The sequence below is a fragment of the Cervus canadensis genome, chromosome 7, assembly GCF_019320065.1.
Source record: "Cervus canadensis isolate Bull #8, Minnesota chromosome 7, ASM1932006v1, whole genome shotgun sequence".
Lineage (NCBI taxonomy): Eukaryota > Metazoa > Chordata > Mammalia > Artiodactyla > Cervidae > Cervus > Cervus canadensis.
The window spans coordinates 92,374,119-92,381,614 of NC_057392.1; the positions used below are offsets into that span (position 1 = coordinate 92,374,119).

General features: G+C 39.8%; 1 non-coding gene across 1 annotated transcript; it reads left to right on the forward strand.

The window, feature by feature from the left end:
- The first annotated feature begins 3,994 nt into the window (after nucleotides 1-3,994).
- Nucleotides 3,995-4,066, forward strand: TRNAC-ACA. Its single transcript has one exon. It is a non-coding gene; the product is annotated as a tRNA-Cys (tRNA).
- The last annotated feature ends 3,430 nt before the right edge of the window (nucleotides 4,067-7,496 follow it).

A 7,496-nucleotide genomic window follows, 5' to 3' on the forward strand; every position in this document is an offset into this window, starting at 1 on the left:
CCGCACAATTGTACTCATCTCACACGCTAGTAAAGTAATGCTCAAAATTCTCCAAGCCAGGCCTCAGCAATACATGAACCATGAAATTACAGATGTTCAAGCTGGATTTAGGAAAGGCGAGGGAACCAGAGATCAAATTGCCAACATCTGCTGGATCATCGAAAAAGCAAGAGTTCCAGAAAAACATCTATTTCTGCTTTATTGACTTTGCCTAAGCCTTTGACTGTGTGGATCACAACAAACTGTGGAAAATTCTGAAAAAGATGGGAATACCAGACCACCTGACCTGCCTCCTGAGAAATCTGTATGCAGGTCAAGAAACAACAATTAGAACTACATGAACAGCAGATGGTTCCAAATCGGGAAAGGAGTACATCAAGGCTGTATATATTGTCACCCTGCTTGTTTAACTTATATGCAGAGTACATCATGAGAAACACTGGGCTGGATGAAGCTCAAGCTGGAATCAAGATTGTCGGGAGAAATATCAATAACCTCAGATATGTAGATGACACCACCTTTATGGCAGAAAGTGAAGAAGAACTAAAGAGCCTCTTGATGAAAGTAAAAGAGGAGAGGGAAAAGATGGCTTAAAACTCAACATTCAGAAAATGAATATCATGGCATCTGGTTCCATCACTTCATAGCAAATAGATGGGGAAACAGTGCAAACAGTGACAGACTTTATTTTGGGGGGCTCCATAATCACTGAAGATGGTGATTGCAGCTATGAAATTAAAAGATGCTTACTCCTTGGAAGGAAAGTTATGACCAACCTAGACAGCATATTAAAAAGCAGAGACATTACTTTGCAAACAAAGGTCTGTCTAGTCAAAGCTATGGTTTTTCCAGTAGTCATGTATGGATGTGAGGGTTGGACTATAAAGAAACCTGAGTGCCGAAATTGATTATTTTGAACTGTGGTGTTGGAGAAGATTCTTGGGACTCCCTTGGACAGCAAGGAGATCCAGCCAGTCCAACCTAAGGGGTATCAGTCTTGAATATTCATTGGAAGGCCTGATGCTGAAGCTGAAACTCCAATACTTTGGCCACCTGATGCGAAGAGCTGACTCATTGGGAAAGACCCTGATGCTGGGAAGATTGAAGGCAGGAGGCCAAGGAGATTACAGAAGATGAGATGGTTGAATGGTATCACTGACTCAGTGGACAAGAATTTGAGTAAACTCTGGGAGTTGCTGATGGACAGGGAATCCTGGCGTGCTGCAGTCCATGGATTTGCAAAAAGTCGGACACGACTGAGCGACTGAACTGCACTGAACTGAACTGGTGTCCTTTTATGATGAGGAAAGAGACAAAGAGAGGAAAATACCATTTTGACAGTGGATTGATACACTGTAGCTGCAAGCCAAGGCATGCCCAGCATGCTGGCAAATTACCAGAAGCTAGAAAGGGGCCCAGAAAGATTCTTTCCTAAGGTGTCAAAAAAGAAAAGCGTGACCCTACAGACAGCTTGATATTGGCCATCTATCCTCCAGAACTACAAGACAATAAAGTTCTGTTGTGTTAAACCACCTAGTTTGTGGTACTTTGCTACGGAGTCCTAGAAAGTTAATGCACTTAGGTATCAACTATTGGAAAAGGAAAACTGAATTTTTACAGGTGTTTTGCTTAAAAGCATGAAGCGTCATACTTTGGTGCCCCTTGTTACAAACATACCAAAGATGGGTAAAGTATCTAATAAGAAAATGGAGGATGTGGCCTTCCTTAAACACAAAGGCAACATTTTTTTAGGCCAGAAACAGAAAAGAAATAGAAAGTTGTGAGGAGGGCTGATAATAGGAACTTCCTGACTTTAGATACTGAGTAAACAGAAGTTTCCAGCACCTAAAGTCACCTTCAAGAAGAGGAACTGCAGTGAGATTTGCTACTTGAAGTCTAGAGCTGGTTATGGCTCCTGGTAAGATTCAGGCTACATACACAACAGCCTCATGACCAGAAGGTGAGCCAAGCCTCAGAAGACCCTAGGCTGAGAAGACGTGTTTTACCAAAACTTCAAAGGGCCAAACATATTTATTTTATCTCCCCCTCTAGAGGGCAGTGAGAGCATGAAACTAAACATGGAACCACCATATGATCCAGCAAGTCTCCTCGGTATATATCTGAAGAAAATGAAAACACTAATTTGAAAAAAATGCATGCACTTCAATGTTCATGAAGCATTGTTTACAATAGCCAACATACGTAAGCAACCTAAGTATCCATCAACAGATGAATGGATAAAGAAGAAACAAGCATACATACATATATGTGTGTATAAATATGTATGTATAAATACCTATATGTACAAGTAGAATATATAATTTGTATACAATGGAATATTATTCAGCAGTAATAAAAAATTTGCCATTTACAACAACATGGGTGAACGTGCAGTGTACAATGCTTGGTGAAATAAGTCAGAGAAAGACAAAAACTGTCTATTGCCACTTATATCTGGAATCTGAAAAATAAAAAAGCAAATATAACAAGAGAGGAACAAATTCATGGAGAACAAAGTGGTGGGGAGAGGGAAGGAAGGAAGAGGATGATAGAGGTCGGGAATTAAGAGGCACAAAAGAAATAAGCTGCAAGGATATATTATACAACACTGTAAATATAGCCAATATTTTATAATAAGTTTAAATGTACCACAACTTCTGAAATATAGAATCAGTATGTTGTACACCTGTAACAGAGTATTATAAATCTATACTTCAGTTTTTCTTAAAAAGCAGGGCATAAGGTTGTAAGGGTGTCTCCCCTCCCCACTCTACCAGGTAGGACAGAAATTATATCACTGGAAACAGCTCTAGACCTTCATCTGCACAGACATGGCACCAAAAGAAACATGATACATTTTGGTAACCAGCTCTTACCTACCATTGGTTTCTCTCTAGCCTTCCCAGTCTGTCACCCGTAGAAGCTCAAGGCCCATGTCTTGTCACTTCTCTACAGAATCCCTGTTCTGTGCTAACACGCTCTCATGCCTTTGAGTTCCTGACCTCTGACCGCCGCTTGTGTGTGCGATGGGAGTGCCTGGCCAGTCAGTCATGTCCAGCGCTTCGCCAGCCCATGGACGGTAGCCTGCAGACTCCTCTGTCCGTGGGATGCTCCAGGCAAGAATACTGGAGTGGCTTGCCATTTCCTTCTCTAGTATATGCTGATATGCATGTTAGCACACTCTTTTTCTCTTATGAAGCTGTCTTCTCTCAGTGTGATTTACAGGGCCCCAAATGGAGAATGCTAGCCAAGAAATGTATTTTTTCTCCTCTACGATGGGCTTTTAGATAAAATGATGTTGGAAAATTGTTAATCCACAGGCAAAATGTTAAACTAGATTCTTTAAAACTTTTCAAAAAATATAGAATCATATCTTTATGATCTTCAGGTAAGGAAGGATTTATGAACTCAAGGCACAAGAACACAAATCCTAAAAGAAAATACTCACATATTAACCACAATATAACTAAAGCTTTTTGAACAAAAGAAACTGTAAATAAAATGGAAAAACTAGTCATTGAGTGAGAGAATATACTTTGCAGCACACAAATTTCAGTAAGTAACACCTTTCTGATGAGAATCTTCAAAGTGTATTGAATAGCTCATTCATAAGAGAAAGAATTAAAATGGCCAATAAGTGAATTAAAAGGACTTCCCTGGTAATCAGGGCAATGTGAATTAAAGCTTTAAGAGATTCATCTCTATACATATGTCTGTATATAAGATACCTGTATATACCAAAGATTTACGGATGGCAAATAAGCTTGTGAAAAGATGCTTAGCATCAAATGTCATCAGAAAAATGCAGATCAGAACAACAGCCAGGTACCCCTCTGCACACCTATTAGAATACCCAAAACCCAGGACCCCAAGAACAGCGGATGCTGGCGGGGATGTGGGACAACAGGAACTCTCATACGCTGCTGGCAGGAACGCAGAATGGTCCGACCACTGTGGAGGACAATTTGACAGTGTCTTATAAACTAAACGGGCTTCCCTGGTGGCTCAGACGGTAAAGCGTCTGCCTACAATGCAGGAGACCCAGGTTCGATCCCTGGGTGGGGAAGATCCTCTGGAGAAGGAAATGGCAACCCACTCCAGTACTCTTGCCTGGAAAATCCCATGGACAGGCGAGCATGGTAGGCTACAGTCCATGGGGTCGCAGAGAGTCGGACATGACTGAGCGACTTCAGTTTATAAAACTAAACATACTCTTGCCATGTGACCCAGCAATCACTCTCATTGGCATTTACCCAACGGAGTTGAAAACTTTTGTTCACATGTAAACCTGCACATGGACATTTATTTATAGCAGCTGCATTTATCAATTCCCCAAACTTGAAAGCATCCTGTGATATTTTAATTCATAATAAAAAAATATATATGTTTGGTCTTTGTCTTTGCTCCTGGCACAGAGCTCCTGAAACCCTTGTATACTAGGATTGACTTTTGCTCTAATGAGAGAACTCTGGGTGGGCTCCTGAAAGGCTCCTGGATTGACTCCTTCTCCAGGCAGATAGTGTCAGCATTGAGTTAGTTGTTGGATACCCAGCTGGTGTCACAGAGAATGGTTTGGAAAGACACCCCAAACATTCAGTGATCAGGAAAATCAGAAGTGTTGTCAGAGTGCTTGTGGTGTGAGACTAAAGGAGAGACCCAAAGGAAGAAGACACGTTTTTCTTCACACAATCAAAATGTCTTCCAGTGGGCAAATGAGTAAATAAGCGGGATATCCAGACAGTAGAATATCATCCAGCACTGAAAAGAAATGAGCTATCAAGCCACAAATAGACATGGAAGAACTTTCAATGCATATTACTAAGCAAAAGAAGCCAATCTGTAAAGCCTACATACTGTATGATTCCAACTGTAGGACATTCTGGAAAAGGCAAAACCCAAGAGATGACAAAAAGATTAGTGATTGCCAGAGGCTGGCGGGTGGGTTTGGGAGGAGGTGAATAGAAAGAGCACAGAGGATTTTTAGGGCAGTGAAAATGCTCTGTACAATATCATAATGACAGACATATGTCTGTATACATTTGTACATTTGTACAAACCTATAGAATGTGCAACACCAAGAGTGAACCTTATTGATGTAGAATAATGACTCTGGGTGATTATGATGTATAAATGTAGGGTTCATCAATTTTAACAAATATACCCTCTGGTAGGGGACGGTAATGGGGGAGAATGTGCATGTGCTGGGGCAGGGCTATATGGAGAATCTCTTCCCCACAATTCAGCTGTGATAAGACTGCTTTAAAAAAGTAATATACACATGATTGTATTACCTATAATATATGATTATATATAATTAATACTATGCATTAGTATTAACAATGTGTGTATACACACACACATATGGGCTTCCCTGGTACTCACTGGTAAATAATCCACCTGCCAATGCAGAAGACATGGGTTTGATCCCTGTGTTGGGAAGATCCACTCCCATATTCTTGCCTGGGAAATCTCAAGGACAGAGGAGCTTAGTGGACTACAGTCCATGAGGTCACAAAATCAAACGTGACTTGGTGACTAAATGGTGACAACTACATATATGTACATACATATATATAATTGTGTCCCTGCTGGCTCAGACAGTTGAAGAATCTGCCTGCAATGCAGGAGACCCAGGTTCAATCCCTGGGTCGGGGAGATCCCCTGGAGAAGGGAATGCAACCCACTCCAAAGTCTTGCCTAGAGAATTCGATGGACAGAGGAGCCTGGTGGGTTACAGTCCATGGGGTGGCAAAGAGTTGGACATGACTGAGGGATGGCATTGCCAATTCTAACGTATATATGTATGTATGTATGTATACACATATCTATACCATAGGAAAACTTTTCATCACTGGCAAAGATGAAAAATATCTAACAATAACAAATGTTAGAAAGAAATTTTCAGATACTCCTAGCAAGAATGTTAAATATTTCAAATTCTTTAGAGATCAGTTCAGTAATACATAGTAAAATTGAAGGAATTTACAACATAGAATTTTCACTTCTGAATGTGTGCCATGGAGAGACTCTTGCATGATTTAACGAGACATGTATAAGAGTGATCGTCATATAATTCATAATGGCAAAAAATAGAAGCAAGTAAAGTGTGTCAGTTGAAAAATAAATACTGTGCATTCATCTAACAGAATAGTGTACAGATTTTAAAATAAGTAAGCAAGATGTATGTGTGTGTGTATCAACATATATACATCTTTCTAAAAATCAAGTTTTAAATGAATTCTAGAATGTGAAGAATTATATACTACTTGTGAAAATGTAACAATCCTTCAATGTAGTGCATGATAAAATACAAATAATGTGTTGGTACTACAAGATAAAATATGTAGAGTAAAAGTTAGATATTTTAAAGGCTCATTAATTCAGTTCTAGATAAGCATGATTTTACGGAATTTAAAATATATTTGAGTTGACCCTTTAGACTTACCATTTAACAGTAAGAATATAAAATCTTATTAATTAAATGAGACAAATTAAAGAAGAGCACACATATGATGAAAGATCAGTCAGTTCAGTCAGTTCAGTCGCTCAATCATATCCGACTCTTTGCGATCCCATGAATCGCAGCAGGCCAGGCCTCCCTGTCCATCACCAGCACCTGGAGATTACTCAAACTCATGTCCATCAAGTCGGTGATGCCATCCAACCATCTCATCCTCTGTCGTCCCCTTCTCCTCCTGCCTCCAATCCCTCCCTTCATCAGGATCTTTTCCAATGAGTCAACTCTTCGCATCAGGTGGCCAAAGTGTTGGAGTTTCACCTTCAGCATCAGTCCTTCCAATGAACACCCAGGACTGATCTTTAGGATGGACTGGTTGGATCTCTTTGCAGTCCAAGGGACTCTCTAGAGTCTTCTCCAACACCACAGTTCAAAAGCATCAATTTTTCGGCTCTCAGCTTTCTTCATAGTCCAACTCTCACATCCATACACTGGAAAAACAGAAATCTACAGATGATTCAAGCTAATTCTTCCAGATTCTCTCTAATGAGACTTTGTTATTAAGAAGACAGCATCTTTTCTTTAGAATTCTAGAAGTCCACTTGTTAAAAAAGTATTTCTGTCTTGAAATTAAAAGAAAAAATGGAAAGTAAGTCAGCTCTTTATCATTTTCTCCAATGATTTCATTTAGAAACATTGAACTACTTTAATCATTAAACATTACAAATAGGGTTTTTTTTGTAGAATTAATAAATATTCCACTAAAATCAATGAACTATTACGAATGCCAGACTTCAAAGCTATCTTCCTGTATATAAGGATACATCCCTCGGGAGAGAATAACTTTATATTAAGATGACTGTGGACATTTACAAGGGAGCTGCTCACATACGGTTAGGCTTCCCTGGTGGGTCATTGGTAAAAAATCTGCCCGCAATGAAGAGACTCAGGTTTATCCCTGGAAAATCCCCTGGAGAAGGAAATGGCAGCCCACTCCAGTATTTTTTCTGGGAAATCCCATGGACAGAGGAGCCTGATG